General features: G+C 39.0%; 1 long non-coding RNA gene across 1 annotated transcript in view; it reads right to left on the minus strand.

Annotated features, from left to right (window-relative positions):
* Window positions 1-24,376: 24,376 nt before the first annotated feature.
* Window positions 24,377-26,306, minus strand: part of LOC119055716 (uncharacterized) — a 47,982-nt gene continuing 46,052 nt past the window's right edge. Inside the window, exon 8 of the long non-coding RNA XR_008389707.1 lies at window positions 24,377-24,688. This is a non-coding gene — a long non-coding RNA (uncharacterized LOC119055716). The remainder of the gene's footprint in view (window positions 24,689-26,306) is intronic.

Consider the following 26,306-nt stretch of genomic DNA (forward strand, 5'->3'; position numbering starts at 1 on the left):
TATGCCCCTAAAGCTCACATTAATACAATAGAGAGAAATGAAAACACAGAGGAGTTTCTAGGATGAGCAAAGGTCTTTATGTATATCACTTATATTCCCAATGTCCATTTATTTATTCATTCAAAAATATTTAGTGAGTACTAACAGTTCCAGGCATTGTCCCAGGTTCCAGGGATACCATAATAAGCAAAGGTGATATAGTTCTGCTGATACAGAGTTCACGGTCTAGTGGGAGACAATGGCAGCATTTGCAGAATGCAAAGGACTCAAAAGAGAAAGAATACAAAACCTGCCTAGGGAGGTCAGGGAAGGTTTAATAGTATTTGAACTCAGAATTGAAGGACGAATACATGTTCTACAACCAGACATATAAAGAATATGGAATATACAATATACTGCACTTTAGTTCACGAGAGTAGCCTGTACAAAGGTTTGGCAACATGAGAGAACACACACAAATAAAAGCTTTCATTTCACAATGGAACCCCTTATAGTTTCCATTATTCTCAAAATTTTACATCAAAACACATGACCGGAAACCAATGCACACCATGGCCTCGCTCTGGTTCTTTATTTTAGCTTGTTCATTGTAACCCTCTGTGTGTCCGGGATCCAACAGCCTCCAACAGTTACTGCTCAGGAGATCGTGTCAGGCTGGGCTGTAACTGTGGGATCAGGGAGTGCCCAAGGGAGGCGAATGCTCCCGCGCCATCTCCATGTACAGCTCTGTGGCCCTGTGGGTACTTGGTTCTATCAACCATTATTGTGTCCTTAGTATTAAATCCTGCTTTCAAGGATTCTAGGCATGGAAAGGTATTGGAACACTGAGTTGGAGGCTTAGTACTACCCTTTACTTGTTCTGTTTCCACAATTAAAACAGCCTCACTGTGCCTCAGTTCTCTCAAGTAGTAATCATTTATCTTTAGTAAAGGCTTATTGCCTGTCAGACTCTGTACTGGGCACTTATAATCTCTGCTCAAATGTATGTAATCTCATCTAGCCCTCAAATATTGACCTGTTACCTTATCTAATCTCACTGCCCTCAGTGGATAAGATACAGGTGTTAGCATTCTCATTTCACATTTGTGGAATTGACCCCAGATCACTGAAATGATTTGTGCAAAGACACACAGATAGGATCTGAATGCAGACTAGAACTCAACAAACAACTCCTCACCTTTAGGATTAGAGGTGAATACAGACTGAATTTGTAAAAAAAAAAAAAAAGCACATTTTAATTTAGCTATCAAGACTATGTCATCTCTACACTTAAAAAGATTGTTCAGTTCCTCCTCCACTGACCACAGGATAATTCCTCCTCCTTGTATGGCATTCAGTATTTTTTACAATCTTGCTTCTACCTATGCCTTCAGCCTTAACAGCATCCTTCTCTCAAACCCAACACCAAATATTACACAGTATATCCCTTAAAAACCATACAACCTGCCGTGGTTAATATATGCACCACTCCTCATTCCCTAATCTGTAACAATGAGAGGTTTGATAAGGGTTCTCTAACTAAAGAAACTATGAGGATTTCTACTACTGGCCAAGATGGAGTAACAGGGACCAGACTTGCCCTCCCACCTGAAACAACTAAAAACAACAACAAAACCAAACAAACCAAGGAAAGAATAGTTCTCAAGACATTGGACATTTAGGCAATGAAGGGCGGTGATCATTGAGGAACCAAGCAAGGTAAGTCTTACATTGCTCTTATGAGTCTGAAAACAATCATAAATTTTTTAATTGTTTGCAGTCTGGAGTGAGTTTCTAGGTCACAGCAAAGAATGGGGAACCCAGGTGGAAGCCAGTCATGGGCTCCATGATTTGCAGAACAAAGGTGAGTCTGGGTAGAGCTAGGTGGGTAAATTTCATAAGGTAGTGTACTAGAAAGAGGGATTTGCAAGGGAGAGAGAATTTCAGAGATCTGCATTTGGTTCCCTATAAATATGCTGCTGAGCACTGAGCAGGGTGTGTATGTCAGAAAACTAGTCAAGGGCAGTGGAAAGAACCAACGGTTATAAAAAGGAGAATCAATCAATTGACACTAATCTAGATGATAAGATTAGTAGAAAAGTGCACTAAAACAATTATTATAATGATATTCCATGTGTTCAAGAAGCTAAGGGAAAAGACTGAACATATTAAAAAGAGATATGAAAGATGTAAGAAAGACTCAAGCTGAATTACAATATCTGAGACGAGAAGTGAATTGGATGGTATTAATGGCAGATTCAACATTGCAGAACATAGTGAACATGAAGACCATCCAAAAAAAAAAAAAAACTCGGAGAGAAAAAAATGCTGGAAACAATGAACAGATTATCAGCAAGGTCAAGATCTGGGAGAATACTGTTTAAGAATGAAAGGACAAACCACACACTGGGAGGAATTATTTTCAAATCATGTATTCAATAAAGGATTTGCATCCAGAACATGTAAAGAATCCTCAAAACTCAATAATAAGAAAACAAACAAACCGATTTTAAAAATAGACATAAGATTTGACACTCTATCCAGAAAGATATATGGATGGCAAATAGACACATGAAAGATGCTCACCGTCATTAGTCATCAGACAAAGGTAAACTAAAACCACAGTAAGACACACTGTTCGCCTATTGGAATGTCTAAAGTCCTCAAAGAGGGACACACCAAGTGTTGGTGAGGATACGGAGCAAGTGGAACTCTCACACATTGCTGGTGCAAATGTGCAATGTCACAACCACTTTGGAAAATAGTCTGCCAGCTTTTTAAAAAGTTAAACACACATCTACCACATGACCCAACCATTTTACTTCTAGGAATTTAACAAGACAAATGTCTTGGCAGCTTTAGTTCTAATAGCCAAAACCTGGAAACAAAGCAAATGTTCATCAACAGATGATGGATGAATTATGATCTATATTTACAAGGAACTTGTACTTGGCAATAAAAGGGAATGATTAGGCATACATGAAATAGCATGGTAAACCTCAAAATAATTGTGTTGAGTAAAAGAAGTGAGGATTAAATTTAAAAAGAATACTGACTATATGGTTCTGGTTATATAAAATGCTAGAAATACAAACTAATGTATGGAAATGGAAGGCAGATCAGTAACTGCCTGAGGTGGGGATGGGGAAAGTGGCAAATAAGAGAAGGAAGAAAGGATTCTGGGGGGGCAGAGGGAAATGCGTGGGCATGAAGGAGAGGTTCGCTACCTCAGATTGATGGGTTCACGGGTATATACATACACTTACCACATTGTACACTTGAAATATGTCCAGTTCATTGTATGTGAAAGAAGGAGAGGAAAAAATAGTACCTATGGTGCTAAAAGTAGCTCAGAGGCTACATTACTCAGAGGGAAGTCATACCTTTGGCTTTCTTTAGAGTACCCATCCCTAAGCTAAAATGGGAACCATAAAATGAAGTAACTACATAACATGGAAGCATGGAGATTATTCACCAAGCACTTTCTGAGTGCTTGCTGCTGATCATGCTCTGTATTAAGTGCTATTATTATTCCCATTTTACAGATGAGGGACTGAATAACTCACCCAAATTACACAGCAAAGCTAATTTAAAATTGTATAAAAGTGTCTGTGAGTGCCCAGCATGGAGCCAGTACTCTGTAAGTATGACCTGGGAAAACTTGATATGGCATTCTGTCAGTGGCGGTGCCTTGTGCACAAACCGGGAACAAACTGAAGCCAGAGCAACCTCGGTCCAAGTCTGCTTACCAGCTACGGGGACTTGGGCTTGAGACTCCATCTCTCTGTGCTCAGATCCCTCATCTGCAAAACAGGAATATCGATGCCTGATGTGAAGGCTAACTTGAGTAATGTGCATAAAGAATGTGGAATGGTGGTTGGTATATAATAAAACAGACTATGAGCATAGGCCGTGACTGTTTTATTCATCACTATGTATCAAGTTTCTTACAGTTACAGAATGAATGAAAGAATCAATAAATGGCATTATGATCCCATTTGTCTTGCATAATAATTGTGTAAGATGAAAACCATTATTACCACCAATTTATAGAGGGAGAAATGGAAACAAAAAGGAGTGGAGCAACTTGCCTAAAGTTACAGGGTGAGTGAGTCACTAAATAGATGGGACCCCGACCCCTAGCTCAGTGCATTTTGTTATTGCATGCTGTGTCTCAAGGCCTGTCTTGATGTCTTCTGGATCTGAACAACTCAGCCTTCATAGCAAATAACTAAGGAAAGCAAAAGAAATCTCTCTGAACACAGAAAAGCCCTCTTTACTTCCTATTTTAGTGAGGAGCCTTTGGAAATCAATCTTACTTCAAATAGAGATAAGAAATAAACATTTACCAGGTTGAATGTAGCCTATTCAAGTACTTATTTGGACAAAACCCCCAGGACAGTGTCAGCCGACCTCGTCTCTCTGTGGGCGGCAGAGTACCACCAGGTTCAGGCCACACTCAGAAGCCTCAGTCCAGGAGAAACACATAAGGAAATAGTTCAGAATCCCAATGCTCCTAGTCAGCCTTGATGGCTCCTAGTCAGCCTTGATGACTGAAACCTGAGAGGCCTCTTGAACTTGGCAGAGAGGTCAGTCGACCAAATGCTCTATTACCCACTGAAAATTACACCCAACACAATATTATTCTCTTACAGCAGAAACCTTTATATTTTTCCATAAACAGCTTCATCTTCCTTTTTTATCCTACCAACAACTAAAAAAAAAAGGTGAGGGAAAAGGCAATGCAAAAAAAATGGTTAGGATCATGGGATTTGGAGCCCAACTAGTCTGGATCCCATTTCTGACACATTCTAGTACCCATGGAACTTGAGTAGGTCACAGAGCCTCTATGAACCTCAGTTTCCCCACCTATAACATGAAGGTGACAGTATTACATACAGAGACATCACGGCGTCAGGTAGGAGATTTGTGTAAAATGCCCAACTCTGATCACATTGTCAATAGCAATTCAATAGTCACAGTCCTTCCACCCAAATTTCTGGGCTCCACTTCACTGAGTGGCATTCCTTTATAGGGAGCCACCTCCCCCCCCCCCCAGCCATACTCCTCCTCGATTCATCCCAGTAGTTAGCCAGCAGGCTGAGCAAATATTTGTGGGATGAGTCAATAAACCAATGAATCTCTGTTCCTTGATGGCACCAAGAAGCCTTCCCTACTCTTCTGGTTCAGGGCATTAACGCCTCTGGAATAACGGGCTGTCAGGCACTGATGGATCACAAACCTGTGGATTTACCAATGCTCTCCGAGCAATCCAGTTCAAAGAAAAATCCTTTAGAGCACATCCACGGGGCTGAAGGAGTCAAGGGCTAGATCTTGATGAATCCCACCCTCCGCCTGACAGAGTGAATGGCAGCCTCATCAAATCTGTTCTTGGAGGAGGCACTTGGGGAGTTCTCACTTACCAGCTCTCCAGACCTGTCTGTCTGTCCACCGCAGACCCCGGCTTTGACTGGGGAGGCCTGAGTCAGGCAACCAGGGGGCCTGCTGTTTGGAGTGAGCTCTCTGGGCTGTCAGCTGGGGCGAGGGGGATATTGAATTCATCAGTCATGTTGACAGGGGATGTGGGGTGGGGGAAGGAGCTCCCAGAGTGCAGGGAAAACCCAGCTTACAGCAAAGCTGAGAAGAACAACTGGTTTGGCCTTGAGCAGGGTGACCCCTTGAGCCAGACTAATGACCCACAGATTGCCTTTGTGTTTCAGATTCACTAAGTGATGGACACTCAACGTTAGCCCGTGGTTCTCACTCAAATAGTCAGTCTCAGAAAAGCAGCAGACAATTTCCTACATTTTTTCTTAGTATTTTCATGTATTCTTGATGGCATACAATAGCTTGTTCTTCAGGAATTGGACATTCTATTGCCACCTGGGAAGAGGTGAAGAAACTGGAATTTGTTGAACACCTGTGATGGGCCATGTGTGTACATGCACATCTGCAGTTTCATTCCTCTGAGAGGTGGGCGTGAATAGTTTCCAAGTTGTAGATAAGGAAACAGGGAAAGACAAGTGACTAACTTGCCAAGTCACTTCAAGACATGGTGACAGAACCAGAATTTCAACTCAAAGCTATTCTGCTCCCAGCACAGTTTGTCCATGTGTCGCCCACTTTACCTCTGCTCTAGAAATCAGTAACTAGACTTGATTTGACCCCCTGCTCATTTCTGGTGATATGTACATATATATTTACTGGTTAATTTTTGAAGTGTATTATTTCTCTCAATCCACTTTGGCCAGAGTCCTGTTAAGTTACCAGGCTAAATCAGTAGGGAAATTGTCTTCAATCCTATGTGTTATGAGGAAGTCCAGTACAGCTGGAATCTGTAAGAGCTTTTCCTATGACATCCTGCAGACCTGGTCAACTCCAGGACCCATCAAGTTGCACCTTTGCCTAGATTCTTAGAGCCAGAACAGACAAGGAGGTTCTTCTTTTTTCAAATTGCTGGGACTATCCTAATTAGCATGTGGTAAAGTGGGAGGAGAGTTTTACAGTTGGTGCAGGAAGCTGGGCCAAGGTACCCTCTGATTACGATGTTCTGGGGTTCTGTGACTTGAAGGATCTCTCTAGTACCCCACACTTCTGCTCTCCTATCCTGGCTTCCATGTGCACAGATTACAGTGATGGCTTTAATACTTTCACATTAACTGTACTGAATCATATATTTGGAAGGGACTTTTGGGCTGTCAAGTCTGACCCATGGCTCAATAATAGGATCTCATCTCCAACATCGCTGCTTACTCTTCTCTAGCAATGAGGAGTTCATTACCTCATCCCATCTTTGGAAAACATGGCTGTTAGAAAGCTCTTTCTTCCACTTACATTGTTTCTGGCAGAGGGGACAATATAAGCAAAGGCCTGGAAGAGAGAAACAGCCTTGTGTTTTCAAAGAGGACTTACAATCAGAAGACAAGAATTCGAGTCCCATGTCTCCTACTTCTGAGCTCATGACCTTGGACAAATCATTTTACCTTTGTGGACTTGAAAATTCCTTTTCTTGGCTATAAAACGAGGTAGAAATAGTTGCCCTGTCTATCCCTAAGAAGTTGCTGTGAGGATCACCATTCTATATAGCAAAAAGAAAAATAAAATATCTGGGAATAAACCTAACCAAGGAGGTAAAAGACCCATATTCAGAAAACTACACAACACTGAAGAAATAAATCAGGGAAGACACAAACAAATGGAAACATATACCGTGTTCATGGATTGGAAGAATTAACATCATCAAAATGTCCATACTACCCAAAGCAATATACAGATTCAATGCAATACCTATTAAAGTACCAATGGCATATTTCACAGACATAGAACAAACGCTTCAAAAATTTATATGGAACCATAAACAACCCCGAATAGCAGCTGCACTTTTGAGAAAGAAGAACAAAGTAGGAGGGATCACAATACCTGATATCAAACTGTATTACAAAGCCACTATAATCAAAACAGCCTGGTACTGGCATAAAAACAGGCACATAGACCAATGGAACAGAACAGAGAGTCCAGAAATCAACACAACTCTCTACAGTCAATTAATATTCGACAAAGGGGGAAGTAACATAAAATGTAGTAAAAATAGCCTCTTCAACAAATGGTGTTGGGAGAACTGGACAGCTATGTGCAAAAAAGAAAAGAAAAGAAACTCGAGCACCAACTTACACCATACACAAAAATAAATTCAAGGTAGATAAAAGACTTAAATATAAGCCGTGACACCATTAAAGTCCTAGAGGAGAACATTGGCAAGAAAATCTCAGATATTCCACGCAGCAACATTTTTACCGATATGTCCCCTAGAGCAAGGAATATAAAGGAAAGAATAAACAAATGGGATGTCATCAAAATCAAAAGCTTCTGCATGGCTAAAGAAAACAGTACTAAATTAAAAAGACAACCAACTGTATGGGAAAACATATTTGCCAATGATACCTCAGACAAAGGTTTAATCTCCAAAATATACAAAGAACTTACACGACTCCAATCTAAGAAGACATCTAACCCAATTAAAAAATGGGAAAAGGACTTGAACAGACACTTCTCCAAGAAGGACATACATAATATCCAGAGACACATGAAGAGGTGCTCAATATCGTTAGCTATCAGTGAGATGCAAATTAAAACCACAATGAGATACCACTTTACACCGGTCAGGATGGCTATCATAAACAAAGCAACAAACAACAAATGTTGGAGAGGGTGTGGGGAAAAGGGGTCCTTAGTTCACTGTTGGTGGGATTGCAGACTGGTACAACCATTATGGAAAACAGTATGGAATTTTTTCAGAAAAATAAAAATTGACCTGCCTTTTGACCCAGCAATTCCACTGCCAGGATTATATCCCAAGAATCCTAAAACATCAATTTCAAAGAACCTATGCACCACAATGTTCATAGCAGCACAATTTACAATAGCCAAGAGCTGGAAGCAACCTAGGTGCCCGTCAGTAAATGAATGGATCAAAAATTGTGGTACATATACACAATGGAATTCTATGCAGCAGAGAGAAAGAAGGAGCTACTACCCCTTGCAACAACATGGATGGAACTGGAAAGCATTATGCTGAGTGAAATAGGCCAGGCATTGAAAGACGAATACCATATGATCTCACCTTTAACAGGAAGCTAAACAACTAAACAAGCAAACAGAATAAAAACAAAGACACTGAAATAGATAACAAGTGGGCAGTGACCAGAGGGGAGAAGGAAGGAAATTTAAGGGGAAAAAAGGGGAGGGATTTTGAGGAACAAGTATGAAAGACACAGGGATGAGGACTGGGGGGGAGGAAATGGGAGGGAGGTGGGGAGCACGGGGCGGGGGGGCTGGGATGGGAGAAATAGACAAAAAACTGTACTTGAAAAATAAATAAATAAAATTTAAAAAAAATTAAAAATAAAAAATATGTCAAAGTAAAAAAATAAAAAATAAAAAACAAACAAAAAAGAAATAATAAATAGTTACTTTCACTGAGAAAAAGACTATGTGTATTTAAAATGCAACAGCTATCATTATTTTCTTATTCAACTTTTTCCACTTTAACGAACAAAAGAACCAAAGCAATTGTTTAGTTTTGTTTTTTATTACTACTTGCAAATGAGAAGGTTGACACCTATCATAAAATCTAGGGGCAGTCCTTGCCCCTAATTTGTAAAATTTGCCTGCCCAAGTTTTAAAATTTAATACACTCAAAATATTCCTAATGACACCATGAAATTACTTTGATCTCATCCTCCAAATTCCCTTCCTGATCTAGGAATATCTGTCCCATAATCTATGAAACCTTTTTGAAATAGTGTCTCCAAGTTAACGGGATTTTAATACCTGTGGAAGATTTCTAGGACTTATTACTCATTCATTGTAAGTTTGTACCTTTAAACAACTTCTGTCCTGTTCCCCCACCTCCAGTCCCCTGGTAACCACCATTTTGCTCTCTGTTTTTTATGAGTTTGGCTTTTTTTCGATTCACATGTAAGCGATATCATATACTACTTGTCTTTCTCTGTCTGACTTATCTCACTTAGCATAATGTGCTCAGGTCCATCCGTATTTTCATGAATGGCAAGATGTCCTTCTTTCTCATGGCTAAATAATAGTGGATGGATGGATGGATGGATGGATGGATAGATACATACATACATATGACATTGTGTTTATCCATTCCTTCATTGATGGGCACTTAGGTTGCTTCCAACACTTGGATATTGTAAATTGTGCTGCTATGAACATTGGGGTGCATAGGTTCTTTTGGATTGGTGTTTCAGGGTTCTTAGGATATAATCTTAGCAGTGGAATTGCTGGGTCAAAACGCAGTTCCATTTTTAGTTTTCTGAGAAAATTCCATACTGCTTTCCATAGTGGTTGTACCAGTCTGCAATCCCACCAACAGTGCACTAGGGTTCTCTTTTCTCCACATCCTCTCCAACACTTGCTGTTTGTTGCTTTGTTTATGATGGCCATTCTGACCGGTGTAAAGTGGTATCTCATTGTGGTTTTAATTTGCATCTTTCTGATGGCTAGCAATATTAAGCATCTTTACATGTGTCTCTGGATCCTCTGTATGTCCTCCTTGGAGAAGTGTCTGTTCAAGTCCTTTTCCCATTTTTTAATTGGGTTAGATGTCTTCTTAGAGTGGAGTTGTGTAAGTTCTTTATATATTTTGGAGATTAAACCCTTGTCTGAGGTATCATTGGCAAATATGTTTTCCTATACTGTTGATTTTCTTTTTATTTTAATACTGTTTTCTTTAGCTGTGCAGAAGCTTTTGATTTTGATGACATCCCATTTGTTTATTCTTTCCCTTATGTCCCTTGCTCTAGGGGACATATCAGTAAAAATGTTACTATGTGAAATATCTGAGATTTTCCTGCCTGTGTTCTCCTCTGGGACTTTCACAGTATCACAGTTTCTACTTAGATCTTTTATCCACCTTGAATTTATTTTTGTGTATGGTGTAAGTTGGTGCTCGAGTTTCTTTTCTTTTCTTTTCTTTTTTTTTTTCCACATAGCTGTCCAGTTCTCCCAACACCATTTGTTGAAGAGGCTATTTTTACTACATTTTATGTTGCTGCCCCTTTGTCAACTATCAATTGACCGTAGAGACTTGGGTTTATTTATGGGCTCTCTGTTCTATTCCATTGGTTCATGTGCCTATTTTTATGCCAGTACCAGGCTGTTTTGATTACAGTGGCCTTGTAATACTGTTTGGTATTAAGTACTGTGATCCCTCCTACTTTGTTCTTCCTTCTCAAAATTACAGCAGCTATTTGGGGTCGTTCATGGTTTCATATAAGTTTTTGAAGCATTTGTTCTATGTCTGTGAAATATGCCATTGGTACCTTAATAGGCATTGCATTGAATCTGTAAATTACTTTGGGTAGTATGGATATTTTGATGATGTTAATTCTTCCAATCCATGAACCTGGTGTATGTTTCCATTTGCTTGTGTCTTCCTTGATTTATTTCTTCAGTGTTGTGTAGTTTTCTGAATATGGGTCTTTTACCTCCTTGGTTAGGTTTATTCCTATTTTATTGATCTTTTTGCTGTATAGAGTGAGATTTTTTTCTGGATTTCTGCTCCTGCTGTTTAATTGTTTGTATACAAAAATGCCATTGATTTCTGGATATTGACTTTGTATCCTGCTGTTTTGCCAAATTCATTTATTAGGTTGAGCAGTTTTGGGGTGGAGTTCATAAAATTTTCTATGTACACTATTATGTCATCTGCAGACAGCGACAGTTTTATTTCCTCCTTTCTAATTTTGATGCCTTTTATTTCCTTTTCTTGTCTAATCGCTGTGGCTGAAACTTCCAATACTGTGTTGAATAGACATGGTGAATGTGGACAGCCTTGTCTTGTTCCTGATCTTAGTGGAAATAAGATTTTAGTTTTTGCCCATTGAGTATGATGTTGGGTATAGGTATCTCATATATGGCCTTTATTATGTTAAGTAATGCTCCCTCTATTCTCACTTCGCTGAGTATTTTATCATAAGTGGGTGCTTTACCTCATCAAATGCTTTTTCCACATCTATTGATATGATCATGTGATTTTTGTCTTTGCTTTTGTTTATGTGATGTATTACATTTACTGATTTGTGAATCATCCTTGCAACCATCCTTGCATCCCTAGGATGAATCCCACTTGGTCATGGTATATAATCTTTTTGTACATATTGTTGTGTCTGGTTTGCCAACATTTTGTTGAAGATTTTAGCATCTATCAGCAATATTGGCCTGAAGTTTTCTTTCTTTGTTGTGTCTCTATCTGGTTTGGGGATTAGGATGATGCTGGCTTCATGAAAAGAGTTTGGGAGACTTCCATCATTTTGGATTTTTTGGAATAGTCTGAGAAGAATAGGGGTTAGATCTTCCTTAAATGCTTTGCAGAATTCTCCTGTGAAACCATTTGGTCCAGGGCTTTTGTGTGACTGGAGTATTTTTATTACTGCTTCAATTTCATCTGTTGTTATTGGTCTGTTCAGGCTTTCTGCTTCTTCTTCATTGAGTTTTGGAAGATTACATTTTTCTAGAAATTTGTCCATTTCACCTAGGTTTTCAAATTTCTTGGCATACAATTCTTCATAGTAATTTCTTACAATCCTTTGTATATCTGTGGTGTCAATTGTAATCTCTCCTCTTTCATTTCTGATTGTGTTTATTTGGGTTTTCTTTCTTTTTTTCTTGATGAGCCTGCTTAAAGACTTGTCAATTTTTGTTTATCTTTTCAAAGTACTAGCTCCTGGATTCATAAATCCTTGGAATTGTGCTTTTAGTGTGTATGTCATTTAATTTTGCCCTGATCTTGGTTATTTTCTTCCTTCTACTTGCTCTGGGCTGTCTTTGATGTTGTTCCTTGAGTTCTTATAGGATTAGGGTTAGGTCGTTTGTTTGAATTTTTTTTTTAGGTAGGTTTGTATAGCTACGAACTTTCCTCTCAGGACTGCCTTCACTGTGTCCCATAACTTTTGGTTTGTCATGAGTTCATTTTCATTTGTTTCCAGAAACTTTTTGATTTCTTCCCTAATTTCATTCTTGACCTATTCATTGTTTAATAGCATGCTATTCAATCTCCATGATTTTGAGTGTTTGGGTTTTTTTCCTTGGGGTTGGTTTCTAGTTTTAGTCCCTTGTGATCCAAGAGAATGCTTGGTATGATTTCAATTTTCTTGAATTTGTTGAGACTTGTTTTGTGTCCTATCATGTATTCTACTTTTGAAAATGTTCTATTTGCATTTGAAAAGAATGTGTATTTAGCTTCTTTGGGATGGAGGCTCTCTATATATCAGTTAAGTCCATTTCATCTAGGGCATTGTTCAGTGCCACAATATCTTTGTTGGTATTTTGTTTGGAAGATCTGTCCATTTTTGACAGTAGGGTGTTAAAAGATTTTTTTTTTACCAATTTGAGTGCTCCTATGTTGGGTGCATATATATTTACAATGTTTATGTCTTCTTGTGGATTCTTTTCTTGAGTATCATGAAGTGACTTTCTGGGTCTCTCTTTATGGTCCTTTTTTTTAAAACTCTATTTTGTATGATATGAGTAGTGCTACTTGGGCGTTTTTTTCATGTCTGTTTGCTTGGAAAACTTGTTTCCAGCCCTTCACTTTCAGTCTGTGTAGGTCTTTTGTCCTGAAGTAGGTCTCCTGTAGGTAGTATATGTGTGGGTCATACTTTCTTATCCACTCAGCTATTCTACGTCTTTTGATTGGAGCATTTATTCCTATTACGTTTAAGGTTATTATTGATATGTACTTATTCATCACCATTTTTGTACCTGTGTTCCTCTCTTTCTTTTCCTTCCTTACCTTAAAGCAGTCCCTTTAGCATCTCTTGCAGAGCTGGTTTGGTGGAGGTGTATTCTTTTAGACTTCTTTTGTCTATGAAGCTCCTTATTTGGCCTGCTATCTTGATTGAAAACCTTGCTGGGTAAAGTAGACTTGGTTGCAGGCCTCTGGTTCTCATTACTTGGAATAGTTCTTGCCATTCTCTTCTTGCTTGGAGCATTTCAATTGAGAAGTCAGCAGCTAACCTTATCGGGGCTCCCTTCTATGTTACTTTCTGTTTCTCCCTTGCTGCCTTTAAGATTCTCTCTTTGTCTTGGAATTTTGCCATTTTAATTTTGATGTGTCTTGAGGTGGACCTCTTTGGGTTCCTCTTGATTGGGACTCTCTGTGTTTCCTGAATTTGTGTGACTTTTTCTCTCATCAAATTAGGGAAGTTTTTCATCATTACTTTTTCAAATAGGTTTTCTATCCTTTGCTCTTCTTCTTTTTCTGGTATCCCTATTATACGGATATTATTACATTTCATATAGTCTTGCATTTCTCTTAATCCCTCTTCATTCTTTCTGAGCTTATTTTCCTTTTCCTGCTCTTTCTGTGAGATGCTTTCTACTTTGTCCTTCAATTTACTAATCTGATCTTCTGTCTCATCAACTCTACTTTACTACTTTCTACTGTGTTCTTCAATTCGGAAATTGTATTCTTCATTTCCTCTTGTCCCTTGCTAATAGTTTCCATTTCCTTTTTCATGCTGATATAGTTTGCAGTGACATCATTGTAACTCCCCTGTAGTTTCTGGTAGCTCATTGTGAGCTCATTGAGCTTCCTGATAACCATTGCTTTGAACTCAATATCTGATAGTTGAGTTGCCTCTATTTCATTTAGCATTCTTTCTGAGGCTTCTTCCTTTCCCCTCATTTGGAGATTATTTCTTTGTCTTCCCATTATTTGTGAGACTCTTCTTGTTAGTTCCAGCTTCTTAAATTGATCTATTCTGGCTCCCTGGGCTTATGGTGTGAATTTCTGTGGTAGAATACCTGTGAGATTCAGTGGCGCAGTCTCCTTGGGGTATCCTGGTGTTCACAGCTTCTACCTATTCTTTTTTGTGATCAGTTGGAGAGGTAAGCCAAAATGGTTTAGACAGTAAGAGAGTATTCTATGATATTTACATTTAAGTAGCAGCTGGTAGAGAAGAGATAGGAGATCCTTTCACTATGTATAATGTTAACCATGATATTCCACCCAACTAGCCACTTTTTAGAAAGGATGGAAAGAAGATAAGACCCTTGTTGGGGAGGGATGGATTGTGAGTTGGATCTAGAAAGCAGTGAGGTTGTGGGAGTTCAGATTCTGAGGTAAGGTGAGAGTAAAGGATAGTAAATAGGTGTAGTGTGTGAGAGAATAGAGTTAACACTACTGTATTAGATTTCAGGAAACTGTGGTGTGGGCTAAGATCTGGGAGGGGTGTTGTGCAGTATTTACAATTGTATGGAGTAGCTATTATTTACAATAATATTAGAGTGACAATCATATGACAGAATCTATGAGATCTAAATAACAAGAATAGGGAGTACAGGCCCTTGAGTAGTGTGCTAGTGGAACACAAGTGAAATGAAGGACAGTTAATTAGCAATATACATAAATGAGGTAACAAGGGAAACCTGTCAAATGATACAATCTAACCAGCCAAGCAAAGAAGACTACACAGAAAGAAAAGGAATACAAAAATACTATTAAAATAAAAGATGTAAGAATAATGAAAAATAATATTACAAATATGCAATAACTTTCAGGTTCTCTGTAATATGAAAGTGAAATTTGTCTCACTGTCTCAGCTGTTGGGATGCCCCCTCTTTACGTCCAACTCTGGACTTTTCACAGTTCCAGGTTTTTTTGTCTCACTTGTGGGTGTTTCAAAAGAAAAAGGAAGAAAAAAAACAGAAGGAAGGAAGAAGAGATAAAGTTGGAAAGAAAGAAAGAAGGATAGAGAAGTGAAAGAAATTGAGAGGTATAAAAATAATAAGAACTAAAAAACAAAATATTACTTAAAAGAAATCAAACAGACAAAAAAACCTCTTGCTGGTTTCACAGTGGCCGAACTAGTTTTCTCTGGTCTTGCTGGCTGCAGCAGGCTGAGGGGCAATTGGTATCCCTTTCTCCCTTCCTGTTCAGCACTCAGTGTACTCTCCCCAGGGCTAGCCTGGCGCCTCTCCGCAGGGCCTTGGGTGCCAGATCTGGGCCTTCCTAAGCGTGTACTCACCCTGGGTTTACAGTTGTGAGCTCCAGGTGTTCCACAAAGCACACTGTCCCCAGGTTGCTGGCACGGGTGCGCTGCCAGGCCACCTCCAGTTACATGGGTTTGGGCGCACACTCTTCCCAGGGCTCTGCATAGGTGCTCACAGCCCCTGTGCATTTGCCACTTGGTCCTTATTCCCCTCTCTGCGACTTCAAGCAACCAGGCCTCTCCCAGTGCTGCTCAAACCTTATTTGGCTAGGGAGGGAGCAGTTGGCCCAGCTCTGTCCCTAGAACTCCGTAGCAGACCTAGTGAGCACTGGGCCTGGAACTGCAGCCTCCCTGGTCCCTGCGCTGATCCCCAGGCCCTTATTGTCCTGAAGCGGTCTCCTTACTGTTTGGTTTTTCAATGTTCGCTACAATTTTTTATCTATTTTCGTATATGCTGTGGTGCTGTTGGCTGTCTGCTCTGTTCCTCCATAGATCGGCTAGGTTTTTCTCCAGTGTGTGGGGGAAAGTGGAATCTGCTCCCTCCTACCATGCCACCATCTTCCCTCATTTCAGTTTTTTCGGCGTTTTTAAAATTGGATTATTTGTTTTTGTTGTTGTTGAGCTGTACGAGTTCCTTATCTGTTGTGGATAGTAACCACTTGTTCAATAGTGTTTGCAAAACCTTTTTCCCATTCTGTAGGTAACCTTTTCATTTTCTTATTTTTTAATTTTATTTTTTGCTATGCAGGAGCTTTTAATTTTGATGTAGTCTAATTATTGATTTTTTTCTCATTTATATTTTTTGGTGTTATATCCAAAGAAATCATTGCTCAGACAATGAGAGGAGACTTTTCTACATTTTCTTCTAGGAGTTTTATAGTATCAGGTCTCGGTTGAATTCTGATTCATTTCAAGCAAATTTTTGTTTTGAAAATTTTCAAATTTCCTTCAATTCCATGTTCTTCATTTGCTTATCCAGCTTTTCCAGCATCTTTTGTTGAAGGGACTATCCTGTTCCCACTGGGTGTTCTTGGCTCTCATGTTGAATATTAGCTGACAACATATGCAGAGGTTTAATAATGGCTCTCCTGTTCCACTGGTCTGTGTGTCTATTTTTTTCTACATTTTAGATTATTACTTCAAAAATCAATAAGTATTGAGCAGAAACAAAAAAATGTGAAATAGATGTGGGTTGAAAAGGAAACAAGCGCAACTTATACTCTCGTTCTTGCCCCCTTTTTCAAGAAATAGAATATGATATCATCTTTGAAACCCCTGGCTGAACTTTTGGGGTTCTATTTTCTACCTTTTCCCTGCAGAGACAACTGCTACCCTGATTTTTGCGTTTGTCATTTCTTTGCTTATTTTTTTTAAGTTTTAGCACAATTGTTTAGTTTTGTAAGCCTTTGAAAAACATGTAAAAAATAATTCTGGACATTCTCTTCTGAAACTTCCTTTTTCTAAACATTTTGTTCTTGAGATTAATTCACATTGTTTATGAGGCTCTGTTTCATTATTTTTTATTGCTGCCTCATTTTATCGTATGACTACTCCATTATCTATTTAGCCTTTCTCCTATGGATGGATATTTGGATTGTTTCCCTCTTCTTTTTCTTTTTTTCTGCTAGTACAGCAATGCTACTATGCACCTCTTTTATACATTGTCTCTGAAATTATCTGAGACATAACACCAGAGCAAGTATATTTGGGTGAGAGAGTTTGCACATCTTTACTAGGTAATCGAGTATTGTTTTCCCAAATAACTTATATCAATTTGTATATCTATCATCACTGCAAAATATTCCAATGACAACACTTGATATTGTCCTACTTTGATATTGTTAGCTATTTTCACTCTATCCATTCTCCATTAGATTCAACCATCATTTCTGAGTTGATGACCACCAAACATTTACCTCCAGTTTACATATTATTCCTAACCTCTAAATCCATATATCCAGCTCCCTATTTAACATCCCTTCTCCTGGTTGCCTTCAGCTGGAGCAAATACCACATGTCCAAAACTTAGCATATCTTTTTCAGTAAATTGCACCATCTTTACTCAGACATTCAAGTCAGACACCAAGCTATCCCTGTAGACGTTTTCCTTTCCCTTTATTCTTCAGCTGAACCCTATTAATTCTACTTCCCAAATACCTCTTGAATCTACTTTTTCTGTTTTATTGTGGTTTGCTGATATTTCTGGTACTCCTCTTTTAGAGCTCATAGTAAGATCATACTTCCTCACTTCATGAAGTTGGTAAGACCATATGACCTGCTTGGCCAATGAAATGTGTGCAGATATGACATATGTCAGTACATAATTCACCATGACCTCGTATGTCACCTGCCACAGAAACTGGCAACGCTGCATCTGGTAGAAGCCTCATCACCTCCATTCTGGATTGAGAACAGCAGAACCCTGCTTTCACATAATCAACACAGAGTATTAATAAAAATAAATAAATCTTTGCTCTTTGAAGTCACTGAAATTTTGAAGTTATTTGTAGCCATAGCATTACCAAGACTATCCTGAAAAATACAACTTTTTCCCCATTTTCTTGACTTTTGAACATGTATAAACAGCAGGCATTTTCTTGACTTTTGAACATGTATAAATAGCAGGGTTAAAATTTTTCCAGTTCCCTTGGAGTTAGCTGCTATGAGATTTGATTTTTTCTTCCAACTTCCTGAATAAACTGTTATGTTGGCATAAAAATAATAGCTTTTGAATGCCCAACTTCAGAGCATGCTGAATTCATTCCAAATGGCATTAGTTGAGGTTTTGGCACCTTCTTCCAGAGCACAGCCATCCTCTATCTGCATAAAAGTCAACTGTTATCTTCTTTCCAAAGTCATCAAATCCTAAAATAGTAGAAGTTGGATGTAGGCTAATATCTTCCTGGCAAAGAATAGTGTTGGGTTTCAAGGACACTATTTGATTTCCAGCTGACAGAGGGACACAATTTAAACTGTCTATTATGCCTGAAGACCTACAGAATCTTGCTTTTAAGGAACTAACCAAGTTGAATCCATGTTACAACACTAACCTAGTAAAAGAAAATTAACATAGGTTGAGCACCTCCAAGTGTCAAGCATTTCATGTATAGTGTCTTGTTCAGTTCTCAGAACCCCTAGTGTAGCTGACTAGTCAATACATCCAAATTGAGTAGTGGCTGGCTAAGGTCATGGTAAAGCCCAGAGCATAGGGCTTCTTGTAAGGTGTCCTTCTGAATCCACCATAGACTCTCTCATGCCATCTCACTTCACTTAAAAGTTAAAAAATAACCCAAATGCAGGCACATGAGTTTTCTTTATCCTGACTCACTCACCTAATAAACATAGTATCCTACTTATTCAATGTGAGTAGCAGCACTAGAGAGAGGATAAATAGGAAAAGACAAGATTGAATAGATGAGAGGAATAAACCCCTGCCCTCAAGGGGCTCATGATACACAACGATGCACAATGATAGTGGCATGCAGGCAGATGAATTACAATGTGATGTGATAAATGCATCCATTCACTCATTTGCTGAACATTTACTAAGACAAAGAATCTGGAGACAGAATCACAGCCCCTGTCTTCAAGGAGCTTATAGTCCAATGTCACAGGTAGAATAGCAGAAGCTTGTTGAGTGGCAACATTGAGGAGGATGTGGCCAGTTCTCTCAGATGGGTCATCAAAGACTTCATTCCTGGGATGATTCTGGAGATGGGTTTTGAACAATAAGTTGATGAAACAAAACGAAAAAGACAACCTACTGAATGGGAGAAGATAATTGTCAATAATGCATCTGATAAGAGGTTTGTATCCAAAATATAAAAGGAAATCATACAACTTAACACCCAAAACACAAGCAATCCAATTAAAAAATGGTCAGAGAACCTGAAAAGACATCTATCCAAAGAGGACATACAGATGGCCAACAAACATATGAAAAGATGCACAATATCACTAATCATCAGGGAAATGCAAATCAAAACCATTATGACATATCACCTCATGCCTTTCAGAATGCTTATTATCAATAAATCAACAGATAGCAAGTGTTGGTGTAGATGTAGAGAAAAAAACCTTGTGCAATATTGATGGGAATGTAAACTGGAGCAGCCACAATGGAAAACAGTATGGAGATTCCTCAAAAAATTAAAAATAGAACTACTATATGACCCAGCAATTCCACTTTTGGGTATTTATCTGAAGAAATCCAGTACACTAATGCAAAAAGATACATGCACTCCTATGATTATTGCAGCATTATTTTCCATAGTCAAGATATGGAAGCAGAAACAACCAAATTTAGAGACAATAAAATATTAGCAACAGAAAACACAGCCAGAACACAGAAAATTGAACTTTTCGGAAGTCTGATAACAATGAATGCTTCAGCCTGACTGGTAAGAGGGGTGAAACCAGCAGCTGGTGGAGCAGGGTTGCACAGGAAAACTCGGTCAGACTGACTCAGGCGTGCGGATCCCAGGCGTGCGGATCCCAGGCCTGGGGTTGCAAAGTGTGGACCCAGTGTGCGACCCAGTGAGCAACTGGCAGATCCTGCAAGGATGAAGGGCAGTGGTTTGACTGTGCTGGCGCATTTCTGCAGAGATAGACTGGCGAGGGAGTAGGCAGTGAGATGGGACTGAGCGGGTCCCAACAACAAGAGGCGGCAGAGAGGGCCACCATTTCCCCACTCTGACCCCGCCCCCACATACAGCGTCACAACCCAGCGACCCCGCCCTGGAGGCCCCGGCCTGCCCCTAAGGCTCCGCTCCTCATACTTAATGGGTGCGAACGGACCAAAAATGGCTCAAGAAGATCTTAAAGCCCCAGAGCCCATAAATCTAAGTGACGAAGAAATAGCAAAACTTTCAGATGCACAGTTCAAAACACTGGTGATCAGGATGCTCAGAGAACTGGTTGATTTTAGTCACAAATTAGAGGAACATATGAAGGCTAAACTAATTGAAATGAATGGCAATGCACAGGAAACCAATAGTAATGGAAAGAAAACTGGGACTCAAATCAAAGGAGTGGACCAGAAGGAGGAAAAAAATGACCAGCCAGAAAAGAATGAAGAAACAAGAATCCAAAAAAATGAGGAAAGGCTTAGGAACCTCTAGGACATCTTCAAGTGTTTCAACAATTTTATTAGGGGGTACCAGAAAGGGAAGAGGAAGAGCAACAAGTGTAAAACTTATGCAAACAAATAATAAAGGAGAACTTCTCCAATCTGGCAAAGGAAATAGACTTCCAGGAAATCCAGGAAGCTCAGAAAGTCTCAAAGAAGTTGGACCCAAGAAGGAACACACCAAGGCACATCATCATTACATTAGCCAAGATTAAAATGAAAGAGAGAATCCTAGAAGCAGCAAAAGATAAGGGGACAGTCACCTACAAAGGAGTTCCCATCAGACTGTCAGCTGATTTCTCAAAAGAGACCTTCCAGGCAAGAAGGGGCTGGAAAGAAGTATTCCAAGTCATGAAATCCAAAGACCTACAACCAAGACTGCTCTATCCAGCAAAGCTTTCATTTAGAATGGAAAGGCAGATAAAGTGCTTCTCTGATAAGATCAAATTCAAGGAGTTCATCACCACCAAGCCCTTATTATATGAAATGTTAAAGGGACTTACCTAAGAAAAAGAAGTTAAAAAAGATGAACAGTGAAAAGACAGCAAACTCACAGTTATTAACAACCACATCTAAAACAAAAGCAAGCTAAAAGGACAGCTAGATCAGGAGCAGAACCATAGAAATGAAGACCACATGGAGGGTTAGCAACAGGAGAGTGGGAGAAGGAGAAGGGGGGAAAAGATACAGAAAATAAGTAGCATAGATGGTAAGTATAAAATAGATAGGGGGAGGGCAAGAATAGTATGGGAAATATAGAATCTAAAGAACTTGAGACACATGGTCATAAACTAAAAGGGGGAACGGTAGGGGTGGGGGTGTGCAGGGTGGAGGGGAATGAAGGGGGGAATAGAACAACTGTAATGGCATAATCAATAAAATTAAAATTAAAAAAAATATGGAAGCAACCTGTGTGTGTGTGTATAATTGAATTATATATATATAATTGAATATTACTCAGCCATGAAAAATAATGAAATCTTACCATCTGCAACACCATAAATGGATCTGAAGGGTATTATGCTAGGTAAAATAAGTCAGACAGAGAAAGATAAATACCATATGATTTTGCTTATATGTGGAATCTGCAAAAACAAAATAAATGAACAAACAAAACAGATACAAAACTCATATATCCTGTACATTTCAAATATTTATATTATAAATATATGTTTCATATGTATAGTTTACTATAGTGCTTACTATGAGCCAGGTGCTTTTGAAATGTTCTCACAAATTAAGTCATTTAATTCTTACAATATCTCTATGAAATATGCACTAACATAATCACCCACATTTTACAGATGAGGAAAATGAACCTTAAACATTTTAAGTAATGTGCCCATGATCTAATAAGTTGGGTTTGAATCAGGCGGAATATCTGCAGAGGCTATTATTCATCTCTATGCTGTAGAGTTCAAAGAGACTAAATAGTAAACTCCTTCCCAACTGGAGTGGGGAATGCATTTGCATGTGGATTTTGATGCATTGGAGGAATAGCTTGAACAAAACTTTTGGGGGAGGGGTACTTTGCACACCACTCTCAAAGGTGACAAATAATTTAGTTTGGTTGGGACATATGAAGATGATGCCTGTCCTTTGGCTCTGAGTGCTCTTGTGGAATAAGGGCCACATTTTGGAGAGCATGAAAGCCAGCAGATAGACTGTACAGATATGGATGGCAGCTGGCTTTCTACCAGCAACAATGTGCAGGAGTGGGACTTTTGCCTCTTTTCTACCCAGCTCAGCTTTTTGCATGATCCAGCTTCCCATTCATCTTAGTGATAAAGGACTTGATCCCTGGGATCCCACTAGGTTGAGTTTTCAGTACAATGGCTTTAGAGCCTGAAGGGAGTGTCTCTTGCCTAAAAAGACCACCAGTGCCTACAGCTGACAATAAGGCACTAAGGACCTGTCCAGTTGTCTACCAATATGAAATAAGCCTTATAGTATAAAACAGCAATCATTTTATTGCACTCAAAGATTTTGTGAGTCAAAAATTGGGGAAGGGCATAGCAGACACAGCTGCTCTCTTTAATGTGTCTCTTTAGTGTCTGGGGCCTCAGCTGGAAGACAGTAGGCTAACAGGTGGGAGCAGAGATCATGTCTGGGGCTGATGCAGATGTTGGTGAGAGCCTCCACTGAGGCTGTCAATTACAGCCTACAGGAAGCCACTCCATGTGTCTACCTGTACTTCATCACAGCACTGCAGCTGGGTTCTAAGAGTTGCCATCCCAAGAGAACCAAAAGGAAGCTGTATCATATTGCCTTTTGTGACTTGGCACCTGATGTCACATGGAGTCATGTCTAGTATAGTCCAAGGCCATCCAGATTCCAGAGGAAAAAACGAAATGTCCCTAATTAAAATTGTGAATGTCAAGGTTATATTATAGGAAGACTACGTGGGATGAGAGAGATTGTTGTAGCTATCTTTGGAAAATAAAGTCTTGCACAGAATGTCCTATGCAGAGTTCAGAGAATCTTCAGCTGTGGAGACCAGTCACCTTACCATGGAGCTTGCTAAGAAATGCCAGCTCAGCAAAAAGGCATTATCATTAGCTCCACCCAATTTCCAAATCATTTGACCACTGAACCTTTTTCTTGTGAGACTGAAATGACAAGGATCCGATAAGCTTACTTTTAAAAATAATGATCCAAAAGTTATTCATACAAGATGCAAACTCAAAATAAATTCTTTCCCACATCTCCCCTCAAGACTTTTACATCAGCTCTTTTCCTCTGCTTTCCAAGTTTTTTCCTCCAGTCTTTACAAGGCTGGGTTCTCTTTATTTGGAACTCAACTCCAACATCACCTCTTTGAAGAGGCCTTCCCAGATTCCCCAGGCTAACATGCCCATTCTGTCCAGCACATCATCAGGTCTTGTTCTAGTCCTAGTTTTATCGCTGTCTGAAATTACCTTGTTTGTTTCCTGTCTTTCCTCACACCCTTCCCTCTGCATGGACATCTCGTTAGAGCATAGGCCTTGCTCTTTCTGCTCTCTGGCACCGAGCCTCATGCCTGGCACACAGTAGACATCCATAAACCAGTCATTGAATGAATACAGGGAAATGAAGGCATACCGAGAAACCTTGTTGTTTTTTGTTTGGAGGATTTAGGCTAAGGAAAATAAAAGGCTTTTACATGTATTTCAATAAAACGTAAACTCTCTTTCTTTCTTCTCTCCATTTCCTGAATATTCTCCCAAGTCTTCTTCCTTAAAAAAAATATGATGCACAGAAGAGTACTGTGCATAATTTTATAAAAACCTAGAAGGGGGAAAGTAATGACTGCTTCTTGAATTACTTCTCCGTAGAATTTCAGGTGGTTCAATATATTCCACTATAAATTCTCTCATGTAGAATTATTTTCTTTATAATAATAAATGTAGCTAAAATAGGTAATAAGACTATACCAAATAAAGTATAATATGTAATTCATTTGTACATAAAATGTATATTTGTATATTCATATGAATTATAAATATTTATATTTATAATGTTTATATTAAACATTTTATAATTTTTATACTTATGTAGTATAAAATTTACATTTATATAAATATAATGTTTATTTTAAACATAAATATGTTATTAAAATATAAAAGTAGCTTTAAAAACACTTTATGATTTTTCTTTTAAGTATTTGATCTTTCTTAAAATTTCACTTTTAGTAAAATTACCAAATTACATCACAGTGACACAGAAGTATATATTAAAGAAAATATAAGTATCAAAAGCATTAAAAATGGCTCACTTGATTAAACAAAGCCCATGATTTGAAAGACCTCAAACATGAATAAAATGGAAAGTCAAAGCAGTGCAGCCGAATCTCATCTTCATGTGTGGTCACTGACACATTCTTCATTTTTCAATAAGAGGACTCAACACTTATGGCCAGCCTCTCTGTGGTAAGGTTTCAACATACATGTGCTTTCCATCCAAGATTCCTGTAGAAGATGATATCAAAAAAGGAAACTCTCCTCTTCTATGGAATACACTCCCGAGTCTTGTCTGCCCCCATCTTGTCCCACTGTCCACTAACGTCTGGGCAGTGCTCCTTAGTTACCTGCAGGTGCACAGACATAGGCTCATCAGATTTTACCCATAACTTTTCACAGGAGTAGAATTATACTCACCCACACACCAAAAAGGAGGTCTGCTAGAAATCTTTTAAAAACCGGGTGCTTAATTTATATGAGACGGTGTCTAGACATTTATTTTCTGGAAATATTTAACTTGGATAAGACATGTGGCCCCCAAGATGAATGCAGGATTGAAATATTTTACTTGAAAATCTGTGCAAGGAAATGTCTGGTTGAGTGCGATGAGGTTAAACACTGAAATATTTTCCTACTATGGAAAGGCCATCCTGTTTGCTGGGTGCTAGCAGAACACTGCATCTGAATACTCTGCATATTATGTTAGAAATAGATATTTAGGCAAGAATTGCTCTCATCATGCCTACTTTTCTGTATTTGCATATGCATTTACATAAATCCATACGTGACAACTACAACTTAGATAGTTATTGGGGGAGAAACACTAGAGAGACAGTCTAGAGATTGTATACAATGGAAGCTTTATTTGACTTTGAATTAGAAGTTTTTGCCTCATTATGGACCATAGGGGCCAACACATTTTTCTGTGAAGGTCCAAATAGCAAATATTTTAGGCTTTGCAGGCCATATAGTGTGTCACAACCACTGAACTCTGACACTGTACTGTGAGCACAGTTGAAGACAATGCGCACACAAGTGGGTATGCCTGTGTTCTAACAGGACAGGCATTGGCTGGCCCCTGCTCTGAACAAGTAACTTTTTTTTTAACTGTGAAGAGCTTCCAGTGGCTTTTTAAAAAAATTTTATTTAGTAATTTTTCAAGTACAGTTTTTTGTCTATTTCTCCCATCCCAGCCTCCCCCGCCCTGTGCTCCCCACCTCCCTCCCATTTCCACCCCCTTAGTTCTCGTCCCTGTGTCCTTCCTATTTGTTCCTCCAAATCCCTCCCCCTTTTTCCCCTTAAATTCCCTTCCCTCTCCCCTCTGGTCACTGTCCCCTTGAACAAGTAACTTTTGAATTGTTTTAATTGTGACTAATAGTAAGAAGTAAAATTTATACCATCATTCAAAACAAACATATGTGCGTGTTTCTGTGTGTTTGTGTATATGCATTGACAAAACAATACCTGCCTTCAAAATGAGCATGTACTGGTATTTTCTCTTCTATCTAACTTGATTCTAAATCATTTTTAAATGCTGACAGCCAGCATCTAAATTGATTTCAAGACCCGCTAGTGGGTCATGCCCCTCAGTTTGCAGAACACTGTACCAGGCTAACTCTATGCTTGTGTTTAAAGTGAATAGCGTGAGAATAGCTAGAAGCAAACAAAGAATCACTGTCCCTCAGCTTATGATTAGGAATGCTGGCCTTTAGTCCGAAGCATCTGCTGCCTGCTTGGGTTTTCAAATCTCTGGCATCTGATAAAGTTGTGACCCAAAAACCAGGAAGAACATGCATTGCTAAGAATGAGTATAAAAGGTCTGGGCAAGAGCCAAGGACAGGAAGCTGGATGCCTTATCTTTTTCAAAGCAGAATGGGGAAACAGAATCTTTTCTTTTTTGAATAAGCTGGAAGCAACTTTCTCTAAATGGCGCTCCAGTACTTAAGAAAACAAAAAGGAAGAACC

Source organism: Artibeus jamaicensis, unplaced genomic scaffold (assembly GCF_021234435.1).
Source record: "Artibeus jamaicensis isolate MK-2021 breed Jamaican fruit bat unplaced genomic scaffold, CSHL_Jam_final scaffold_1019, whole genome shotgun sequence".
NCBI lineage: Eukaryota > Metazoa > Chordata > Mammalia > Chiroptera > Phyllostomidae > Artibeus > Artibeus jamaicensis.